This window comes from Podarcis vaucheri (assembly GCF_965113315.1).
Source record: "Podarcis vaucheri genome assembly, chromosome: 7".
Lineage (NCBI taxonomy): Eukaryota > Metazoa > Chordata > Lepidosauria > Squamata > Lacertidae > Podarcis > Podarcis vaucheri.
Window position 1 is genome coordinate 36,072,379 of NC_138765.1, and position 23,832 is coordinate 36,096,210.

The 23,832-nt window shown below is 48.5% G+C and overlaps 1 protein-coding gene and 1 long non-coding RNA gene across 19 annotated transcripts in view; one reads left to right on the plus strand and one right to left on the minus strand.

The window, feature by feature from the left end:
- MACF1 (microtubule actin crosslinking factor 1) overlaps nt 1-23,832 on the minus strand; it is a 301,663-nt gene that overhangs the window by 52,693 nt on the left and 225,138 nt on the right. The window lies entirely within an intron of this gene.
- Nucleotides 7,662-16,018, plus strand: LOC309536005. Of its 2 annotated transcripts, XR_014221479.1 has the most exons (4): nt 9,098-9,114; nt 9,989-10,057; nt 14,136-14,170; nt 15,843-16,018. It is a non-coding gene; the product is annotated as an uncharacterized lncRNA (long non-coding RNA). The 2 variants fall into 2 exon arrangements; XR_014221478.1 differs by having other exon boundaries at nt 7,662-10,057.

Consider the following 23,832-nt stretch of genomic DNA (forward strand, 5'->3'; position numbering starts at 1 on the left):
TGCCAAACTGCAACTCCCATCAGCTCCAGAAAGCATGGCTGAAGACCAAGGATGGTGGGAGTTGTAGTTCGGCAACAACCTGAGGTTCTGCACATCTGGTCTAGGGCAAGGAGGTTTGTGTTACTCAAAAGCTACAGACATTGGTTCAGTTATAACAGAGAGCTTTCTCTTGCTGGGATCCTGCCAAGATACGCCACCCAGAAGAGCCTCTTTCTCATGCTTCATTGGGAGAACCCTTTTTTTTATTAACAAGATTTATCAGGTGCCTTTCCAAAAGATCAAGTCAACACACAGCAATTCTGTAAATATCATATTAAAATGCATGATTTGTTCAGGTGTAAGTGGTAGAATTCATCTGCTGTGGCATTTAAACACAATTACTTCCAACTACAGACTTTTCTTTTATAACAAAACAAAAAAAATATAGATGTGTGATTAAATCCCACAGGGCATTTAACTATGACCGAATGTATTAAGGTCCAGAGCTGAAAAAACACTCAAATTTCAAGCAGTGCATTACGCAACATGCCCCCCCCCCCAATTTCTTAGTACCTGGTTGCTGGGGGTTTTTTAAGCTGCTGAGTAATTGCTAGAACACAAAACTCCCAATACCAAGTCTCTTATTCATCCAATAGCTCTGAATCACCACTATTTATCAGTCTGCCCTACCTCATAGGGGTGTCATGATAAATGTCAGCAGCAGGAGTGGGAGAAAGAAAAAGCACACTCATTCACAGCCTCCCCAGGTGCTCCGGACCCCCACTTCTGCCAACACAGACAATGGTGAGGGATGATGGGAGTTGTAGTCCAAAACACCTGGCAAGGTAGTTTTTGGTGATCTTTAAGGAGCCCTTTGCTCCCAGGGAGAAAGTGGCACATGAAAAGTAAATCAGCAGCAAAAACCACCAAACTGAAGCAACAAATTGCTCTGTTCATAAGAAAATGAGGAACAGCATCACATTTCTAAAGCTTTGCAGCCAGCTAAAGATTTAGCAGCCACTTCCAAAAAAAACTGTGCCCAAACTTCCCTATGGTTTACAGAGGGCCCTGAGCGAGACAGCTGCGATGCAAGACAGAAAGGATCTAAGCTTGGAAAAGTCAGGGGAAAATGTTTTCCTCCCTTGCAACGTTCAGCAACTTGTCTCCAGAAATGGGAACATGCCAGGATATTAAATGAAGATGCTGTCCAGAGCTATAGAGCCGTTCTGCCATAAGAAGGATTGATGGCAACATAACAGCAAACGACTCACCCAGCCCTTCTGCTGGGACTGCTTATTTTATATTATATATTTTATAGATAGATATAAATGGAAAGGGCCCTCCTACATGCAACAGCAGCCAGACACACACACACACACACACACCCCAGACCGATAAGCCAGGCATGCAAGCTCTCTGAAGGGACATGCCGCCACCTCTTCCTACACGCTCTGGCCATAACCTCAAATACAAAACTTATTTTTAAAACGAACACAGGAGAGGACTCCAAAGCATTTCGCTCTGTTCAAGCAAAATCCCCACCCCCACCCGCAATCAGGAACAGCTGCCATATTTGGGTGGGAATGATCCAGAAACCAGAGACAGGTTTAGTGGGGGAGGCTTAAAAACGCAAAACCCAGCCTTAACAACCGCCTCGGCAGAAAATACTTGGAAGCATAGCTTAGAGCTTCAAATACAGAACGCGGAGAGGATGCCAGAGCGCTGGCTGGCTAGCTCTCACTTGGACAAAGGCACAAACCTTTCCCTGATTCAGAGAAGCAAAAGCAGCAGGAGGAGGAAAGACTGGAGGGCAAAAGAAAAGGGAGGGCAGACACTAACTGCCTTGCAATAGGAGGGCCAGCATGCGGCCCTTTTCCTCACACCAGCCTTCCCCAACATGGCGCCTTCAGGACACACGGACCTACAACTCCCGTCAGCCCCAGTCAGCACAGCCATACTGTAGTTCAAAAAATCTGGATGGTGCTACACTGGGAAGGGCCATTTTTAGACAGTAAATATGTAAGGGGAGGGGAGGGGGGGTCTACCTCTTCCCACTCTTCATCTTAAGACTCTTACCAGATGCAGAAATGGATGGCTTGACAAAAGTACCTTCTTCCCATCTAGACCAATGAAAAGTTTTTGTGAACTTAAAAGCTTCTGTACCATTTTGTGACATTTGAGTTCGCCCAATAGAGAAACTAAATGTGCGTGTGTTTGGGGTGGAGAATGCCAGTCGGTGTTCCTATTCACAGGAGTCAGTGTGGTGTAGTGGTTAGAGTGCTGGGAGATCAGGCTTCAAATCCCCGCTCAGCCATGATGCTCACTGGGTGTGGTCTTGGGCCAGCCACTCACTCTCAGCCTAACCTACCTCACAGGATTATTGTGATTAAGAAATGGGGAGAAGCTTGTAGGCCGTATTGAGCTTCCTGGAGAAAGGTGGGCTATAAATGGAATGAATGAATGAATGAATGAATGAATGAATGAATTTGGAAGCAAGTCCTGCAGAATTGCCCAGAAAATACACAGAATTCATCTGTTTGTTATTCTCTGCTTCCCTGCCCTCCTAATGATGCTACCAGGCTCTCATTTACAAGATGCTTCTCTCAAGACCCATTTCTAGTATCCTGTTCCCATTCTTCATGGTAAACCTGCTGACCTCTTTCTCCTACCTAACAGCTGGTTTATATTTTATCCAAGTGCAAATGCAACACACACACACACACACACTTGCAATAAATGTATCATGCAGACACACCAATCAGAAAGCCAGGAGAAGTCATGGCTTCTTGCCTAATGTACTTGCCCGTTCCCCCATCATGGCTAAAGTGAGAATGGAGGATTAGATCAGGAAAACAAGAGAGGGTAAGTGAGTGGTGGCGGCTAAACACTCTCTCCCTAGTGCAGTTCCAACAATCCAGTTTGGGGGCTCACAGCTGCTTTGCACCATATTAAAAAGTGGGAGGTCCTATCTCATACCCAGCAGCACAACATTTCGTTTGGCAATGACCTCTCATAGCTTCTCTTCTCCCCTGTAGAATCAACCATGGCAACAGCTAAGAACACCTTCCATATACTTCCCTGGCTGTTTTGACCCTGGCGTGTTGAGCAAATATCTCCCACTCTGGGCACCATAGAACTGAGAATGTTTCCTATCAAATAGCTCTCTCTCCTCAGATATCTCTCTCTCCTCAGACTCAGCTGGACAGACTGTAATAAACCCAGAGCGATAATTCATGTCAGTTTGGCTTAGCTTGGCATCCCCTGCTCCCCCCCCTTTCTTCCTAATTACAGGTCTGAACTGTACAGTCTTGGCTGTGGGTGCTGCAATTTTTCACTGAGAAAAACTCAGCCTTTTGCCCACAGTTGGAGACTGTTTTCCACATGTGAATTGAACACTACATCATAGCCCTTCTCAAGCCTCTGGCTACTTCTGCTTTTCTTGTTTTTGAAATGTGCAACTGTCTGAAGCGTGAGAAATTGCAACCAAGCCAAGTTCCTAGGCAGGGGGGTAGGGGGGAAAAACCAACGTCATGACAGTTTAAAAAGTACAAAAAACTAGCTTAGCTTGGTTGACAACTGTCAAAATCAGTATCCAAAAGAAAACAATGCCCTTTTATAGACGTTTGGTGCTGCAAACAGACTTGGCACAAAAGCTTCTCTTTTCCAAACCCTTTCTTTACTTGGAGATTTAAATAAAAAGTTTTCAGCAACTTCTTTTCTTCTCTACGGATTCGAAAGAGCCTTGACTAGGCAGTTGGTTGGTTTTTATCACTTATGTAATGTTGTTAGCCGGAATTTGCCTTATACCATTTCCCTCTTAGCAACACATTTTCCCATCTATGAGCTCTGCAGCTACCCACACTTAATCACAATCTTTCAGAAGAAAATGTATAATTTGCTTCTGAGTGCATGAACATAATGCTACTTGAATAAGTCAGTTCAAGACACTGGTGGTGGCAAGAATATTTTTACGTAAGCAAGATAATGACAGGTTTGTTCTTGTTTGAAACCCTCCCCACACCTGAAAAGAAAAAGAAACCCACCAACCCAACACTGTTTCTATCAAGACCATTAAATCTGCCTACAAAATGTAACCCCCTTTCAAAGGGAAGGAGAAGCCAAATTTTAACAAAAGGGGGAAAAGTCAGGCATGCTTTGTACTCCAAATTACATCAGTCAGTCAACTATGGATTAACTCCTCACTTCCTCCCCAACTCCCTTCCTACAAAAAAAGTAATTTTATGTCTGATATGGCAGCGTGTGGGGACCAGGGGAAACAAATACCTCATTATCTGGAACCAATCCATCCGTTTCAGCAGGAGGCCCTTCAGCAACGAGGGAAGAAAAGGAGGTACTTTCTGAGTTTGGCACAGCAGAGGTCAGCTCCTCCTCTCCACTTGCAGGTGCTGCAGAAGAGGGCAGCTGTGCTGTACTGCAAACTGTATCCCACACTGCTCCAGGTGCCAGAGAGAAACCAACTTCTGGTGGCTCTGGCACACCATCTGCACCCAATGGCATAGAGATGGCAAGGCCTTTAATCGCTTGGGCCACCTGAACAGGCTCCTTGGTGGAGGTGGGCATTGTGGCATTGGCCAGCTCTTCCAGAGCAGGCCGTTCCTCTCTACTTAGAGGCATATTTTCCAAGGAGAATGGCACAGAAGCAGAGGACATCTCCTCTGCATTTGGTAAGAATGGTATCAGGTCCTCTGCTTTGGGCTCCGAAGTGACTCCTGGAAGACCATCTTGACCACAAACTTCTTTATACCTGGACATGCAGGCAGCATCCACAATAGGCCCCTCTGCCTCTGGGGTTGAAGCAAGTGAGGATGGCAAAGGCAGGGTGGAGCATGTTACAGCTGCTGGACCATCAGTGATGGAAGGCCCCACTCCAGTAGAAGGAAAGGGGTCAACAAGCTCCTCTGGGCTATCTGGAGGGGCATCAAGAGTCTTGTCACTAGGGAGGGGACTGACAGAAGCAGATTCCTCTCCAAAAGAAGAGGCCAAGTCTTCTGAACTGGGCTGTGCAGCAAACAAATCTTCAACAAAAGCTTGTGAGTTGGTACACACAAACTTGGCACTACATTCCTCATCCTTTGTTATCTCACTGTCCCTGCTCTGCCCAAAAAGGAACTCCAAGTCTCCAGGTTCCAAGCAATATCTCTTCTCTTCCACTGGGCTGCCTTTGGCTGCTGCAGCTGCTCCCTGCTCAACTACCTCTGGTGTTTCCTCCTGGAGAAGGGCTGCACTCGCTGACACTTCTCCATCACACAGCAGCCTTGTTAAAGCCTCAGGTTGACACACAGCCTTCAAGTTCTCAGAGGAGCCTACATGTTTTAGAGGCTCCTCAGAGTCCCGCAATGCAAACTCACTTTGTGAAGGCACCCAGGAACTATCTACATCCTCTATGTCACTAACGTGGCCCCCACAAAGGAGGTTTTCTTTATCCAGTTCTGCAACTTCATCCTCAGAAACCAGCTCTGGGACATCCCAGTTGGAGAAGTCAGTCCTTTCTGATGGGTTGAGCTCATCGCAAGCCTGCAGCTCTTTCCCCATAGCACTCATCATCTCTTTTGCCAAGTCAAAATCTGGTTGGGAGTCCAGCTCCTCAGCAGTTGTGGCAAGTTCATCATGGCTCGGGGATGCCTCCTTTGCTCCATAGCAAATGACAGGCTGCATTTGCTGCTGCTCAGTTTCTCTGCCTATGGCAAGAACATGGATGCAAGGAGGTGGTTCTCTACAGCAAGGGAAATCAACTGAAGCCACAGGTTCACCCATGGCAAAGTCCAACAATCCTTTGACCCTCTGGCTTTCTGCAGGGTCATGACCTGCCAACAGTTCTGCCCCATACTCCTCTATCTGACTAACTAAGGATGAGAGTGATTGTTGGGATACAGCATCTTTTTCAAGCGGAGGACTGGAAGACGTCACCTTTTCAGAGTCACCAGAAGTTTCCCGTTCAGAGTAGCACTCTGAAAGGGTAGCTTCTGCTGTACTTACTGCTTGAGAACCACATGTGGCATCAAAGTCCTCCAGATCTGAGACCACAGCAGAGTCTGCCATGCTGACTTCAAGGTGAGTCAAGGGCTGGGAGGCTCCCGCCAAGTCCTTCTGCATGTCCAGCCCTTCTGAACACTGATTAGCATTCTGTACCTCCAGATCACCTGGAGCCACTCCATCCCCTCCTTCTTCGAGCATGCAAAGCTTTTCTAGTTCAAGGAACATCTGCACAGAATCCGTGTCAGAGAACTGCTCTGGGGCAAGGGAGATGGCACAGGCTTCTAGGCCAGAAGCAAATTCCTCCTCTTCAATTTCGGCTGCTACAGCTTCAGCATTGCAGGCACCAGCCTCCTCCACCTCCTCCTCAAGAGTAGCGTTTAAGTCTTGGTGCGTTTCCTGGGGAACGAGAGCAGAGTTGACAGCTCGCAGCTGTGAGTCATCCCACAGCTCTTGCCAGTGAGATGGGTGGTTAGAGGTCCCTTGGACACCAGCAAAACTCTCTACAGCTTCCGTAAGTGTCACGGCTGGAACACTTAATTGTTCCTTTTCTTCAGAAATATCTGTCAAGTAACAACTTCTTTTCTCAGCAGCCTTCCCTGACAGCAAGCCTTCCTCCCACTCCTCCCCAGCCTCCATCATGATCAATCGCTCATCCTCCTCAAACCTCAGCTCCGACTCAGTCTTTTCCCGGAGGTTGGGGGCGATGAGAATGCTCATCCCTGGGTCCAGGAGCTCTTCACTCAGGCAAGGAGACAGTGGCACTGTTTCTATGACACAGTCTGTGTTGTCTGCCTCCAAGGTGTCATGATGCCCACTGCCAAGGCCTGCTCTGATGGCATTTTTCATCACCCTTGGCCACGTGGCGCTCGAGAGCCTGTGGTCCCGCCGCCTGCCGCCGGTCAGGTCAATTACCATGTCCTCTGGTCCCAGAAGAGGCTGGCACTCATCCTGAGACAACTCACAGAAGGCTTCGCTTAGCTGCTTCACTTCCTGAATTTCTGGAACTCCAGACAGTTTGGGAATGTGCTCCAGGGTCAACGGCTCTGACATGCATTCCCCCTGGTCGGACTGCCTAGGGCTCTCTGCCAACATGGCAGTGGACTCCTGCTTCTCTTGCAAGGATGGGTTAGAAACTCCAGCTTCTGAGACTTCACTCAAGGAGGCCTCAATTCTCTCAGCAAACTCGGGGAAATTGGGTGGCATAAAGGACTTCCATGACCGCCTGTTGACATTCTCCTTCTTCTCCGGGTTTGGCCGCCGCCTTGGGGGTGCCGGTGCTGACTTGGAGACATCACTGCTAAGTTTCAAGGCATCAAAAATGACCCTCTCGTCTAACTTTTTGCTCTCGGGTGCCTTTGATTCAAAGACACTGGGTGCCCCTAAAGTCCCATTGCTAGAGATTGTGCTGCCATCCCCTTTTTCAAGGGTACTCTTGGAAGGCTGGCTAGTCTTGGACCCCTGATCAATTTGCTCATTTATCCTCATGGTGTCGTAGATGGACCTCTGAGGGACGTAACAGTCTTCTATATACCCATCCTCATCCTCTCCTTTCCCCAAGCAAGCAGGACTCTGCCTTAAACAGTCAGGCCTGCTGAGTGGCTTGCCCATACTTTTCAAAACAATAAAAGAAAACAGAACAGAATAGAATGGGGGGACCCGCAAAGAAGAGCCCCACAACAAGAAGGAAAAAAAAAAACCTCCCCTGCCTCACAAGCTCTCCATTCAAAGCAAAAAGAAATAGATTACGGTGGAGCAGGGTGTCTTTTGAAAATCCCTAATAACGACTTGGGAGGCCACAATTTTGTATTCCACAGAAGTTACAGAGCTTTCCAGAGAGAAGTCATCTTCCACCGTGGAAGTCCTTGAAAGAGGCAAGGCATTCCATGGCTCCTGCGGAAACGCTAGCAGTCCAAGGCCAACACATAAAGCCGTTTTTGCCGATCGCTATTTGCAAGCCCTCCGCCTCCTCCGGTTGCTCGGTAGGGCTGTTCTCCTTAAGGCAAGTCTTCCAGCCCGCTCCGACAAAGCCTCTTCCAGAGGGCGCCCCGGTCGGAAGCTCAGCAGCGGCGGCGGCGAGGAAAAGGCCAGCTCTCGGGAAGGCGGCCGCAGAGCGCGCTCTCCTGGCGGAACAAAGGCCCGGCCTCCCGCGCGCCTCCATGCCCGGGCAGAACTGCGCTTTGCAGAGGCTGCTTCGCCGGCCCCTCGGCGCGGCGCGGCTGGCTCGGACTGCGCCTGGCGGCGGAGATCCCTCGCGATCCCAGCGCAGGAAGTTCTTCATGCCGGGCGACGTCGGGCGCCTCCAATCTGCCCAGCATCCTCGGCCAGCGGGCGGGATAACTGGTTCAGCGCCGCTAGCAAAGGCCCTGGAAGGTAGGCGGGCAGATCTCCCCGTGCAGTCAGGAAGCGACCGGTGATCTCGTGGCGAAGTCTGCTCGGCGTTTCTCCCTCGCTCAAGGGCGGCGGCAGCCGGCGGACAGAAGCAGAGGCACCCCCGCAGGGAACGGGCCGGGACAGCCGGCTGCCGCTGTCCTCGCCGGGCTGCTCTCGGCTCCTACCATGCTCGGGCCGCGCAGACGTAGCTCTCCCCGCTTGCTCGCTCTCCAGGAGGGAAGTTTAGTTGGAGCCTTTTGTGCGTCGCGGCGGCGGCGGCGGCAAGAGCGGGGCCCGCCTCCCCCGGCAGCCGTCCCCGCCGAGCCGAGCCGTGGGCTGCATGTCAAGCGAGCAGCAGGAGCCGCCGCCGCCGCCCCCTCTTCTGTGCTCCCGAACGGGGCTGCAGCTGTCACGGCCCTTCTCCGCGCACAAACTTCTTGCCGGGGGAACAAAAGGCTGCGCGGCGAGGCTCGCTCGGATGGAGGGATGCAGAGCGCGCGACGGCTGGCTGGCTGGCAGGCCGCTCCTTTTGCTCGCCCTTGGAGGAGGCCGGCGGGGCGAGACCCAGCAGCAGCCCGCCCCCCGCCCGGGAAGCCCAACTCCGGCAGGAGAGCTCCGGCCCTCAGCGCCAACGGCTGCGAGATTCCGGCTGGGCCACCGAGCTGCCAACTCCGAGGGGAGGGGACGCGCCGAGTGGCGGGGAGGGAGAGAGGGGAGGGAGGAAGGAGGCGGGGACCAGCAGGCAAGGCGAGGCGGAGCGGGGAGGAGGTAGGATGGGGGCGGCCTTAGTGAGCCCCAGGCGGGCTCGGCGAAGCCAACGGCCACGGGCGGATCGAGGCGCGGAAATCGAGCCCCGCCAGTCAAGGACCCGGCCGCTCAGCAGCGGAAAAGGCGTCTGGGCGCTGAGCCTGGTCCGCGGGGGAGAAAAGGAATATTGCTGGTTCAAGGGGAGAAACAACCCCTCCCGCGCCTTGTCTGGGTCTCCCCCTCCTCCTCTGCCCCCTTCGCCTGGGGCGGGGGTCGCAGCGCAAATCCCTTGACAAAGAGCAGCGGCGCCCTGCTTCCCTCCAGCGCGCCTCTCCGCTGACTCCGGTTCGCGGAGGCCAAGACTTTTTTTGAGGGGCGGGAGAGACGCCTTGCGATCAGCAACCGCCCGCACGACTGCCAGCGTATCTCTCCTGCAAACAACCGTCCCCCAAACCAGAGAAATACCGGTATAAGGTTCTGCCTCGAGTAGCACACTGGTGCCGCAAAGATAGTAGAGACGTTTAGTTGGAGCGTGAGAACGCGCCGCTTGAACATGTGCAGAGTGCAGAGCAAACAATCCTCACAAAGCTGCAATTTTCACTAGGGGGAGGAAATGATAGTGCCTCACCACTGTCTTCCTCCTAGGCATACAAAACCACTATTATAAATTGCTGACGTTGGGTTTTTCCAGGAGAGGGCAGGGGAAATAACTTGCAGATGAGCTTATTAATTTGATGGAGCAGGGGAGGTACCTGTGCAGAGTAAATCCCTCTTCCTTAGCTCTTATTTGCTATCCAGCAATTGGCTAAGGAGTTGCAGGTCATTTACAGCCTTACAGCTTTGACAACACTGTATGAAAGCATCCTCACTTCCATTTATTTTTTTTAAAGCACAGGTGTGCACGTGTGAGAAAACAGCAGGACAGGGTCAAGATGTGTCTTTATGTGGAAATATCTGCACAAAGGTATGCTAGGATATTTCAAATGGGGCTAAAGTTTCATAGTTGGATTTCAAAGGCGTTTGCCCGACATTTCCCTTGCAACACACCACCATAGGAAGGCCATAGCAAAGACCCAACATAACCTGCTTCTAACTACATGATAGGATTAAGCACTGTGAAACGAAGAATAAAAGAGTTCCTCTTTTGGGGGCCTTTCTCACACAACATCACACCCACAACCAGCCCACATGGTACTGAGGACAGGATCACACTTCAAAACGACCTTGACAGATTAGCGAACTGGGCCAAAACAAACAAGATGAACGGTTAACAGGGAGAAATGTAAAGTATTGCACTTGGGCAAAAAAAATGAGAGGCACAAATACAAGATGGGGGACACCTGGCTTGAGAGCAGTACATGTGAAAAGGATCTAGGAGTCTTGGTTGACCACAAACTTGACATGAGCCAACAGTGTGACGCGGCAGCTAAAAAAGCCAATGCAATTCTGGGCTGCATCAATAGGAGTATAGCATCTAGATCAAGGGAAGTAATAGTGCCACTGTATTCTGCTCTGGTCAGACCTCACCTGGAGTACTGTGTCCAGTTCTGGGCACCACAGTTCAAGAAGGACACTGACAAACTGGAACGTGTCCAGAGGAGGGCAACCAAAATGGTCAAAGGCCTGGAAACGATGCCTTATGAGGAACGGCTAAGGGAGCTGGGCATGTTTAGCCTGGAGAAGAGGAGGTTAAGGGGTGATATGATAGCCATGTTCAAATATATAAAAGGATGTCACATAGAGGAGGGAGAAAGGTTGTTTTCTGCTGCTCCAGAGAAGCGGACACGGAGCAATGGATCCAAACTACAAGAAAGAAGATTCCACCTAAACATTAGGAAGAACTTCCTGACAGTAAGAGCTGTTCGACAGTGGAATTTGCTGCCAATCTGGCTTCCCTGCAACATGACTATTTGCAGAAACAAAGCACCAAGAGCAAGCAAAGGTGAAGGTTTCTAAGCTCTAGCAACACTGCAGGAGCTGGCAGGAGAAACATTGCACAGGCGTTTGCCTCAATGAGGCCCTGAATCCTTAATGCTCAATAGTCCCAACTCCTTGTAGTTACACAGTTTTCAAGCTTTTCTACATTGAACTTTGCCCACCTTGTCATGTAGGAGGGCATCATTCTCAGCTCATACCAGGTGTTCTGGGCTTCTCCCTGGAAACCAAAAGCACAGCCTGCAACACTCTGTGGCTGGTGAAGGAAGTTGCTGGTAGTCTTGGGGCAAACACTCTTTCAAGGAAGATTGTCAACCTTGACTTGAGGAACCCACAGTGAACACTTGACAAAGCACAGATTTCCTCATTATACGATCTGGAAAGCATGGCCAAAGAGCAAAAAGCAGTTGCCTCATCTGCAACAGCACGTTCACACATCTTCTCCCCACAAAACCTGCAAGGTTGTGATTACCGGTAAAAGCAACAACTGAACCCGGATTGTATGGGTGGGGGGAGAAGTGGGCGAGTGCAATTCACTTTCCATGCAAAGGTAGCTCACACTCCTACCCAAGAAATTACCCTCCTAGGAGCTTCCTCCCACAATCAACCGAAGCAACCCAGGCCACAGGTATGCTGCATAGAGCAAGTGCACAATCCAGCAAGGCAATTCTGGGGGAGGAGCAATTCTTGTCAATCAAATCAAACTTTAAATATGATTTCCTCCCCCAAGGCGAGGGAGAAAACTTGGCAAACAGTTAAGGGATGGGCCAAGTAAAGTTGATCCAGATTATCTGCTTGGATTCTGGTGCCACAGAGCATTCATCTCATTAACCAACATTCATTGCATCATTTATACCAAACAGGAAATTTCACCACTAAAAAGCCCTATAGCAACAGCTGCATACCGGGTTAGAGAGACTGCCCAGCCTCCTCTCTTCCCAGAGCACCACCAGTCAATATACTGTTTTGTGTGCACACAGAGACCCCCTTCCTGGCCTTTCCCTTGCTTGGCTCAGGAGCGCAGCAGACAGCCAGACATTACAGTCACAGAAGAACGTCTAGGCTAGCTGTAATAATTGGATGCAGCTGCAACAATAATCTGGCCAGTAGTTTCACCAAAGCAGGCCCTTCATGTGCCACCGGCGCCTTCGCTGTTCAAACTGCCTTCAATTGCGCAGGGCGAGTTTTTCTTTTTTAACGGCTCTCCCAGCTTCCTGCAGGAAGAATCAGGAATTCCATGTGAGGTTTCCCCCCTCACTTATAAAAGGACGATGTGTTGAGTTTGCAGCCAGGAATTCTTTGGCTATTTCCTCATCAGGTCACATGCCAACAAAAGGAGTGCCAATATACATTCATTCCCCTCCTCCTTGGAAGAGGGAATGTAGGCCTATCCCCTTCCCCACTAAAATCAAATATGCACATAAAGATACTGACATCGAAATTGGTCTGTCCTTCATCACACGAACTGACTCTCTTGAAGCTGAAATATTTGCTTTGAACTGGCATTACTTCAAGCCTGCTTGACGGTCTTGGAAAAATTCCAAGTGGCAACAACTCACACAAGATGCCCACGTATAAGAATGGCAACATTTCTTCCACTCCACCCACTTCCTTGAAATGGTCTCTAAAATTTCAGCTCTGGCAACTAAGAATCTGAAATATCTCTTCTCCCTCCCCAGCTGATTCTTTAAGATGGGGTAGGGAACCTGGAGTCTAAATACTACAGACCTCCCTTTCTGGTCCTTGGGAGTCTCCACAGGCCACACCTTTCACTGGTCCTGCCTAAAACCACTATCCTAGAGCAGTTTTGCCTGGCTTAAATGTGTCCTCGAACTTGGATAATGCCTCTTCCTTGCCTGGAGAGAGTAGGAACTAATGCCTCCCTGCTCCTATATATGTTTTTCAAAAACCTGGAGGGACATTTTACCTGGTGGGGGAGTGATCCTTTTGGGTTCATAACAAGAGGGCACTCCTTTAAATGAATAATGGCTACTTCCTTATGACTGTCTTCAGCACTTTGAGTGTTCTGGGGTCCTTCCAATAAGATGCTCTGAGCACCCAGAAGATTGGCTCAGGTGTAGGAGATGGGTGGAGTACAAGATTTCTGAGGGATCTATGGGGACCATGGTTCCTTTTGCATTTCTTGCAGTGTGATGTAGAAAGACCAGCCAAGCAGCCAGCTGTGGCACTGAACTATATTTACCTGATGATGGAACTCTGTATCCCCTAGCGACAATTTAGAAGGAAGGGGGTGAGAGAGAGGGAGAACAAGCCAAAGGCACGTCTGCTAATTTCAGTTTATTTGTGGGACTACAGTATGCCTGGTGAGCAAAGAATCCCAAGGCAAATTCAAGCAAACTCCCAAGCCCACGTGCACAGCAAAGGTTTGTTAGCTCAAGAGGCTCATCCTTTCGAGCAGCCCCAACCTGACACCTTCCAGATGTTTTGGACTACAACTCCACCAGCATGGCCATGTGATGCTGGGGCTGCTGGAAGTGGTAGTCCAAAATGCCTGGAGGACAACAATTTGGTTAGGAGGTGGGGGCACTTTTAAGCCAAAGTTGGTTTCCTTCTGTAGCCAGCAGCTTTTCACAAAGCATTTCTTTAAAAGGAGGAGCTGGGACTTTGCCCACTGTTGCACCTGGGTCCCTGCCTTGTTAAATTGATCGCAGGGTTTGCTGTAGTAGCTCAGCCATGGATGGAAGGCAGTCTACATGTTCAGAAGCACAGTGTTAATCCACATGTTTGGGGAATGTGGCTTGTAGCTACAAGCAGATTCCAGGACTGTGCTCTGGTGAGCCACTGAGCAAATTAATCCTACAAACTGATCTTAAGTAGGGCTGTCGAGCAATTAATGAATGGCAATTGATAACTCACAAGGCAGGTGGTATGAGGCTGCTTCCTATGTTCCTGACTCAGACCCTTGGGCCCATCTAGCACAGTACTGTCTACACTGACTGGCAGGGACTCTCCAGGGTTTCAGGTAGGAGATCCCAAAGTCTAAAATATTTGTACTGTATTGAGACAGCAGCAGTGGCATTTTAAAGCACACTATTAACAGGAAAAGACCACCTTCAATGTTTTCTTTTTCTCATTTTTTATGACAGTGGCACACTGTACTCAAAATAGCCTCAGAAAATAGGTAAGTGGTTTTTTTAAGCTCTGCTAATTAAAATCTGTTCCCATGGATTCATCAGCAAAAGATTTAGTTGATCTACTGATTAAATCAATTAAAGCTTGAAGCTCAAGTCTTAAACTATGGGTTGTGTTTCACAAACAAGGCATAAGAAGACTGTTGATGGTTAAACGGCACCAAGGATTACAGCAAAACTCCCTATTTTTCTTTCAGAAGGCAGAGCACCTCCATATATGGGGCTTGCTGGGCATGCAAAAGTATACAACACAGCCTGTATTTTGCTTATGGGCCTTGCCTCGTGCACCCCCCTCCACACCGCCCATTGGCAGACTTCAGCACCCTCCTTACCCCTATCTGCTAAACAACTGCACAACAGCTCCTCCAGGCAACAGCACAAACTGCTTGCACGGGCAAGCCACATCAGGAGGCTATTTGGATGGGTATTTTTAGGTCCCTTGTAATGCAACTTAGCAGCTGGAAGTAAGCAGCAAAGCAAAGCACTTTCTTCAAGACTTAATTTCTAAAATGTGAGGGGCCCAGACCCAATATTGGCCTAGAAGGCATTCTTCACTATTCCACCTTGGTGTGTGAGCAGCTTGAGGCTGCTCAGTGGTGAGAATTCACTCAGCACGTGCCCAGTAACACGTTCACTTCTTTAGAATGAAAGAACATAAGACCAGCCTGCTAGATCAGGCTCACCTAGTCCAGCTTTTCTCATAGTGGCCAACCAGATTCCTGTGAGAAACCCTCAAGCACAGCTCAGGCACAATGGAAGCATGGCTGCTTCCAACTGTGGAGGTAGAGCATAGGCATCGTGGCTAGTAGCCACTGATAGCCCTCCCCTCCATGAATTAGTCTAATCTTCTTTCAAAGTCATCCACATTGGTGGCCATCACTGCCTCCGGGGGGAGCAAGTTCCATAATTTGACTACAGTGGTAGCTCGGGTTAAATGCTTAATTCATTCCGGAGGTCCGTTCTTAACGTGAAACTGTTCTTAACATGAAGCACCACTTTAGCTAATGGGGCCTCCCACTGCTGCCGCACCGGCAGAGCACGATTTCTGTTCTCATCCTGAAGCAAAGTTCTTAACCTGAAGCACTATTTCTGGTTAGTGGAGTCTGTAACCTGAAGCGTATGTAACTTGAAGCGTATGTAACCTGAGGTACCACTGTATATGCTGCATGAAGTACTTTCTTTGATCTGTCCTGAATCTTCCAGCATTAATTCACACACTCCAAGGCTAAGCCCATGGCAGTGGAAGCAGGCTTTGATTCAAACAACACCCCCTGATTTCCTAGGCCCATTCAGCGATCTTTGACTTGACCATGATGGGATTATTGGGGAAAGATGGGGGGGGGCAGTTTTGGCTAACACAGAACTATGATGTAAGGAGACACCTGCTGAGTCAGGCCAAAGGTCCATCTCAGCCCAGCATGCTGTTTCCAACAATAAGCAACCAGAGGCATCTTGGGAGGCCACAAGCAGGTCAGGAGGAAAATAGGCTGATCCTCACAGTGTGTCCCAGGTTTCTGGTATTACTGGTAGGCTGCCTCTGCACTTGGAAGTTCTAGTGAGCCATTATGGTTCTTGGCAGTTCATAAATGTACATCACCTTTTTTTTTTTTTTTGCTTTTTTTGTCAGTGACCTTACAATCTTATCTGCTTCTTCTTTTTAAGGATAGTTATGGAGATTTTGCAGCAATCTTCCTCAAACTGGTACCCACTAGATGTCTTAAGACTACAACTCCCATCAACCCGAGCAAGGCATGGCTGATTTACAGGCACAAAGTTTTTCACAGGGAGGTGCTCCTCCGCAACCACAGCCAGGAGCATTAAAGTTATCCCAGTGCTGAGCTCTCTGTGATTATGCTAATTCAGAACTTAACACTGCACCTTCGCACAAGCACACACCCTCCTACGGAAGAAGCGGGATTTGTATAATTTATTTTAAAGCCCCTCCTTCACTCACGCTCGGCTAGGACTTATGAAACACAAGGGATTTACTTTATCTTTCCTCCTCCATTCAACCTCTTCCAGCCTAGATCCAGCAGTTCTGCCTGCACCAATCTTTGAGGGGAGGAAATTACATTTCTGTGGACATAGGGGGTAGCTGTGACACAAGGCTAAACCCTCAGCTCCAAACGTGCTCTAGACAAAAGCTGCCAGGCTAATCCCACCCAACTGCACTGCACTGGGCAATTCCTTTTATCTGCTTTGCTCATGACAGACTTCAAACTGATTTCATGTCAGGTCTCAGGCACCTTACAATCCTGCTTTCCTAAGAAGAAAAGCCTCTTCTCTTCTTGCAGATTGTGGTTAAAGGAAGGTGGCCTTGTCCCAACAGCCAGAGTTAGCATTTCTGCAAGCGATGCAACAGAATTTCCTAGGGTGCACTGCAGAAAATTGCTCCCCGCAGCTGCCCAACCAGGCCATGCCTGGCAAAGTGCCTGGATTAAACCTGCTCACCAAACTGACTGAAGCCCACCAGGCACAGATCAAGCCTTGCTAGATGCTAAGCAACCACCAGGCAACAATATCAGGAAGTTCCTGGAGCCCTACAGTCTGGCATGGTCCATTTAAGGAGCATATTTCATCCACAGAAAATAAGGAAGCACAACACCACTGAAAGAAAGTTGCAGCTCCGATACAAGCTTCTCTTTCTGCCATTGGAAGGAATATCATCTCACACTGGTGGTGGCAAGCCCTTGTTCTAGCTCCTTTGGGGAGTAGTGGAAGAAAACTGGTCTATATATTACACCAACCCATGTCCTGCAATCCTGGTTATAATACCATTCAGATAGAGTGTTTTCGGTGTCCTCAAATATGACATTTGGCACAAGCAAAGGCCACTTTAAGTGACAGGATTAGGGCCACTCCATCAACTCAGCTGTGAACTGCCACAGTTGGGCTTCCCACTTGCTCAAAACTCACCCTCTCACTGGCCATTCCTCCTGGTTGCCCAACATTTACTTTTTTTTGAAGAATTTGTACCTAAAATTGCTCATTCTCCTGCACTAGATGCTACACTGAAGAGTGGCCCTCACTTCAGCCATCCCAGGGAGTGGTGGATCCTTCCCACTGCCATGCCTTCATCTATTCCTCAAACTGAAACCCTGCCTGGCCTTCTGATTGGCTGGGAGACCCCTGTGTAAGCTTCCCACCTTTGCAGCTCATCCAGTCCTTGGGCATTCTGCTTGCAATCTTCCATCTGCACTTCAGGCCTCTCCTGGGTCTCCCACCTGATTAAGAGCCCCCTCTGATGCTTCATCTGGGTTGGCACTCAGCTGAGCTAAACCCTGGGCTTGTTTCCTTAAGGTTAATTTTCTTTTAAACATGTACCAAGTGCATTCCTCTTGCCACTAAGTAACTTGCTTTAACAGACTGGAGATTTTGGAACAGAGCTTCGAGGCAAAATATGTCAAATTTGAGCCCTGGGCACCCAATTGTACGTACAACATACACTCTTCTATCTCCTTTTCCTTTTCTTAAGGAAAATAACCTCTGTTGCCAGCCTTCAGCTCATGAGTCACCTGCTCATTCTTAGTCTCTGAAACTGTGTTGCCTCAAATTTCGGGAAACTATGTAAGTGGACATAAATGACTAGTTTGTTGTCGGGAACCGAAAGCGCCCTGGTGATGCCAACCTCAGATAAAGCGGGTATTTTGCAGAGCTGCTAAGTAAACAGCCTCTTGGCTTGCCATGCCAAACACTACAGTGCTCACAGCTGCTGCCCATTCTGGGGTGCACCCTGCAGGAAACACAACTCTCCCTCCCTACTCTGCTTGGCAAACTCAGCTGCTGATTGATTTCTACAACAGGAAGGTGTGGCAAGCAATGGGAGCTGATGAAGCATCCTTTTATGTTGTTTACCAAAGGGTCAAATCAGATACGCACACATTTCCCCAAACACAAGGCCAACTTGCCTTCCAGCACAGGGCAGCTTGAGAGCTGTTAAGAAGGCAAACACGAATGCCCACCCATCTAAAGCAGCCTTTGCCAACCTGGTCAGACTACATCTCCCATCAGCCTCAGCTACCACAAAGGCTGCTCTAAAGTGCTGAAATGCTAGCAATCATCAACCAGTGGACAGGTGCTTGGCTCATACCCTCCAGTTACTGAATCTGCATCTGCCTTCTCTCAATTTGGGGCATTCTGTGCTCTGAACTCTATGGGGAATGGCCCTGTTATATGATCTGGTGGTCCTTCCAGGATTCCCACTCCTCCTTTTCACTCTTCCCAGCTGTGCATGAGTGCTAACTGTGGTTAGCCATTGGAGAAACATTCAACACATAAGCAGAAGCAATCTTGCTTATTGCTACTTCACATGTTGCAGGGCTGAACTTTGCACTGCAAACAAGTCCTGGGAGAAGACTCTAGCCTGGGTACCTGCTCCCTCTTTGTGGGGCACTAGTGGTTTGGACTGGGTACACTGCTCTGCCATGGGGATAGGCCTGTCTTTCCATCACTGATAATGACCTAGAGCTTTCTGCCTTGGCATTATTTGCTTCCTTGCACTGGCAAAGAAACATTGATGAGGAACTACTGGCTTCCTATACTGATGCAGCCAGAAGAAGAATCCGAGGCAAAACTGCACAGCATCCCTTTCACAACAGCCTTTCCCCCAAATAGGACATTCTGGGCCTGGAAAACTTATTAGCACAAGTTTGATCAGAAGGGGAAACCCTGTTGATTGTGGTGCTGCCCGGCTCATGTTTCTCTGTAACAAGGCCTCCTTGGTGGTGGATCCCCATTTTTAGAATGGCCTCCCTAGTAAGGTGTATTCAATTAACATTCAGGAGACATTTACTGACTGAAAAGGTGCTCTTCCCAGCAACTTTGTAATTATTTGCTGTGAGGATATGCAGCTGTTTTAAAATGTTTTTAGGTGGCCTTAATGTTTATAAAGAGGTTGCTTACTGCCCTGGGCTCCTTTCAGAGCAAGGGTTGGGCAGAAAATTAATTAACAAATAAGCAAACGGGAGAAACTGAGTTCAGCATCAATTCCCAAGGGAGCCAGATTGCACCTCATCCTGAGAGAGAGAGAGAGGTAGAGAGAGAGAGCGCAAACTGCAAGACTGACCTCCCACCAAAAGGCCAAGGTCATGGTTAATCAGGGTTTCCCCCCCTGTCTTTCACAGAACGAACAATGGTAAGATTCTTTGGCCAATGCTGCTTTTGGCAAGCGGAGGCTGTCTGGGTTCCTGCTGGCTTCTCTTCCAAAGCACTTTTATTCCTTGAGTAAGAAGGGTGTTGCCTGACACAACACATTAAGACTTCTTACTGGAGCTGGAGAACATCTCTGCTTGCACACAGATCTATTTGCAGCACCTGCACATTCACACATTAGGAAGGGGCCTGCCACCCTCAGCGCCATCCCCTTGTTACTTATGTGCACGGTGCCTAGGTGTATGCTGGCAAGAAGGGGGAGGAACCATAAGCAAACATTTAAATACAAGGAGTCTAAATATAAAGTGACTTAATTAATTCAGTCTGATTTGATTAAAGTTTAAGCTAAAAAAATTAAACCTTGCTGATAATTCCAGTGCCTCTGCACTCATTGGCCAAGGCATTGGAAGGGATTTGAGAGCAAGCTAACTTCTTCCTGAACAACCAGAGAAGAACACAGATGGATTGCATTATACACCTCCCTTTCAGAAGCAGGCACACCAAACCCTTTTGCCTCCTCTCTTTTTTTCCATGAGAGCATTAAGCGGAGATGCCTGAGGCACCCCCCAAAAAAACTTCAGGGGCCCCAGGGCCCCAGAGCCCTTCCCTTACCCCCCAATTCAACTGGCTTCCAAGAACAGCAACTATTTCACATGGGAGAGCCCCAACTCAACCACAGTTTTAACTCTGCAGTCAATTACATTGATTAATGCCTAATTCATTTCAGTCTTCTGTTATAAAGCACTATTAACATGCAAGGCACATCTTGTTTGTCCTCTCACTTCCATTTTGCAGATGGAGAAGACCAGGGGCCCTTTTTTTTGCATGGAATCCCCCCGCCACACACACAGAGCCTTCCTTTTCTTGAGCTCACTGGGTCAGGTAACTGGAAAACAACAACAGATCATTTCTTCACCCTTATATACACCTCTACAGGCACCACCCATAGAAGCAGGGCAGGTAGGTTGCATGCAAACCTTGATCTTGGCAGCATTTCCACTGCTAGAAGAAATACATCATCACCACCTTGCCACCCCTGGAAAAGCCTGACATCTATTGTTAGGATAGATGAATAGGTAGAAATGTGCATATTCTATGTTATTTTATAAGGAAAAAAAAGGCTTTGATAAGAGAAGAGCAGCAAGAGTGGGGTATTTTGAGTGAGGGGCAGTACAGGATGTCCATTCAACCAAGAACAAAGGTGCATAGGTTAGTGCCTGCTTAATGAGGCACTATGTTGGAAAGTCATGAATGGGAGGCACAGGTAGGAATCAACTATGCAAAGCACCTGGAGGAAAGAAAAACACCCCACGGGCTGAGCACTAGATGCTGGTCCAAGGCCACCCAGCCAAATGGGTGTCTCTCTGGCCCAGATGCTGTTGCTCTCTAATCACTGGATAGAACTGCCCACAGCCCCAGTTCTAACACTGCCCCCTGGAGGTGCTGGTGCCATGACTTAAAGAAGGTTAGGCAGCTGGGGAAGAGGAAGCATTCTGCTGGGTGATGCTGGCCCTCAAAACAGCAAGGCAGTGGCAGCAACAGCAACAGCAACAATTTAAGTGGGCCTGGAAAGCATCCAACAAGGAAAACAAAATAGCTACCCTGTTCACCTCCCTCCCACCCCTTCCTCACCCCCAGCTGTTCAGAGCTGGACTGGAAGGAGCCAATGCACATCAGAGAAGGGTTAAAAATATTGCCAGCTGGGCCATCCGATCTGGCAAGGCAGAGGAATGAGCAAGGGTGGATTTATCAGCATCACAGCATCCATAAAGACACCAGGATTACAGAGGAGACGATTCCTCCTCCTGCTACCCAGCAGGGCCAATACAGCCACACAGAGAAACTAGGATTTCAAGTTACAGGCATAAAAATGTCAACCACGGGTTCAGATCCCTACTATGCCATGAAACTCACTGCCTAACCTATTTCAAAGTGTCTTGCATGGCCACCATAAGGTTTAGGTATGTGCAATGCTTCACACACCCTCAAGCATCCTTTCCCAACTTCAGCCACTTTGGACTACAGCTGTGCTGGGGGGCACCAGGTTGATAGGGCTACTTTAAAGGACTACCTTATGTTAATTGAAACGATGGCCTGCTGCATTCTGCACAATTGCTCTGACAAAGTCAGCCTTGGTACTCTATGGCCAAAATCGGCATCCAAAGAATGTCAACTTTTATGAAACCTCCTTTTTTAAAAAAAAGCCCTGGCAACTGTGAGGATAAGTGCAGGGCAGTACCCAGGGCTAACCCAACCACAGAAGCAACCATCCAAAGCATTTTGGAAAGGTCCACCCCCACATCATCTTCAACACTGGAAAAGCACTTGTTTTGGGTGCAGGATGTAGATAATTTCCCTTAAGACATCAGCACAGATCGACCTTTAGATTTAGGGGGCAGGGGAGAGGAAGGAAGGGATGGAGAAAGCTGCAAAATAATTATTCTCCTAGGCACATCTAAGTTGCAAGGTGTTAGAAAGGTGGGGAGATGATAGGTTCGGAAGTGTTAATTCAGCAGTAAATTCCCTTCCATTCAAGTGTAACTAAATCCTATATGAAAGGTAAAGATCATTTACAAGAGGGAAAAGGATCACCACTCCTAGCTTTGTGGACAAGGAAGTCTGGGGTAATGACTGGTGAACTAGTGGGCATTTGCAACCCTCTTAAAGCACAGGAAAGCCTCACCTCACACCAGGGTTTGCACATTTGATCACAGAGGCAAAGGAAGGCTTTGTGTGCAGACCAGACTAGCCTCACTCATGGTCCGTTTCAGGCTGGAATGATGGGTTATTCTGTCCTACATCACCATTTGTGCCTTTTTGTTTCTTAACACACAGGAGCCCCTATCTGCCTCTTTTGCATAAAAACTGAAAAGCACAAACCATTCAGAATAAAACAACCACCACTCAGCCTGCAAAGGTGATGATGTTGGTGTGTGTGATGGATCTAGCCTTTCTTCCTTCTCCCTCATGGCCGCCCCCACAAAACGGCTCTATTGTTAACCGAACTCCCGTTCTGCCAAGAGCACGCAGGTGCTTTTCAGCTTTTGGGTGGATGAAACCACCTGGAAAATCTGCATTCAATTTCATCCCCCTTCTGGCCACAGCGCCTTTGTTCCTGCAGTTATTATACAAAGCTGGCAAAGAATGGCAGCCAGACAGACAGCAAAAAGGAGAGAGGAGGACTTGGGGGCGGGGGAGAGGAGGAGGAGGCTATGGTTCTTTTAGGGTTGCCAATATGCAAAATCCCATTTCCAACAGGGCACTGGCTTCTTTTCTCCCCCAAAACAAAAAAGGCCATTGTAGGGAAAAGGAGCTCATGAACAGGAAATCCTTAAATGTATTGTCATCATTGCCACTAATACATTTCTTGAATCCCACCACTAGCCAGACCACAGGGGCAGCTTGGGCCCCTTCCGGTGGGGTTACAATCTGCACAAAGCAGGTGACACTGAGGCGGGGGGGGGGAGGATAAGGGACAAGTGCAGGGCTCAGTTTCAGTGCCAAGACTCCGCAACATACAAGGGTGAGGTATTCATCCACTGAAATGGATTTTGGCTAGCAAACAGGCTGGAAGGGAGAGTACCTCTGAGCATCTGCAGAGTTTCTTTCAGTCATAGGTATTTATTTCTTGGGCTATGAAGCAGGCTGATTAACAGGCCTTGTTAGATGGAGCAAGAGAGATGAATCTGAAGGTGAAAAGTGAAGGTGTGTGCTTGTTTTTGCTATAGTTTGAGTATTTCATTATCTTGGAAATTTTCTGAAATGTTTTGCTGGTTCTTATTGTTCTCATGATCCCACTCATGCCATGCTGGCAAATATACATAAGTAAAGGGTGGGATTAAAAATATATTTTAAATTGGCCTTCCCCACCCTAGTGCCTTCCAGATGTTTGGGACTACAATTCCCATCAGTGCCAGCCAGCATAGGGAATTCTGATAGGAACTATAATTCAAAACATCTGGAGGGCACCAGGTGGGTGAAAGCTGCTTTTAGGAAATAAGCAAGCCTCTCTCTTAGTAACGATTGGAGTCTCTTTGGCATCCTGTACGGTGCCTGGCACATTCCTGAGGCTTATTAAGCACCAGACAACCATATTTCTGGGTGTGTAGCAGCAAGTGTGGAATTACATTGGCATACGTGTAAGTGCGGAGGGGGGCAACTGAAGATGAACATCAGCCTTGCATGAAGTCCTTTCTGGGTCTGGCTGGATGCTTTAATGTATTTCCTGGTAACCAGTCATAGTCCCATCCCCCTACGCTGCGCATGGTAATTTGCACTCTTAATCAAATAATTGGAGTGATTAGGCAATGGATGGTTTGACTGCAGATTAAAAACAGAGCTCCAATAGACAGGAACCAGCCATCTGGTCTCTCTGTGTGTCTCTTTGCTACCTCTCAATGACTCTTCAGAAGCTTCTGCTGGGGAACACCAAGGCAGCTCTGCTTGCAGGCGTCCATCCCAGTGTTAACCTACCCTCCTCCATAACTTTCTACCTACAGGG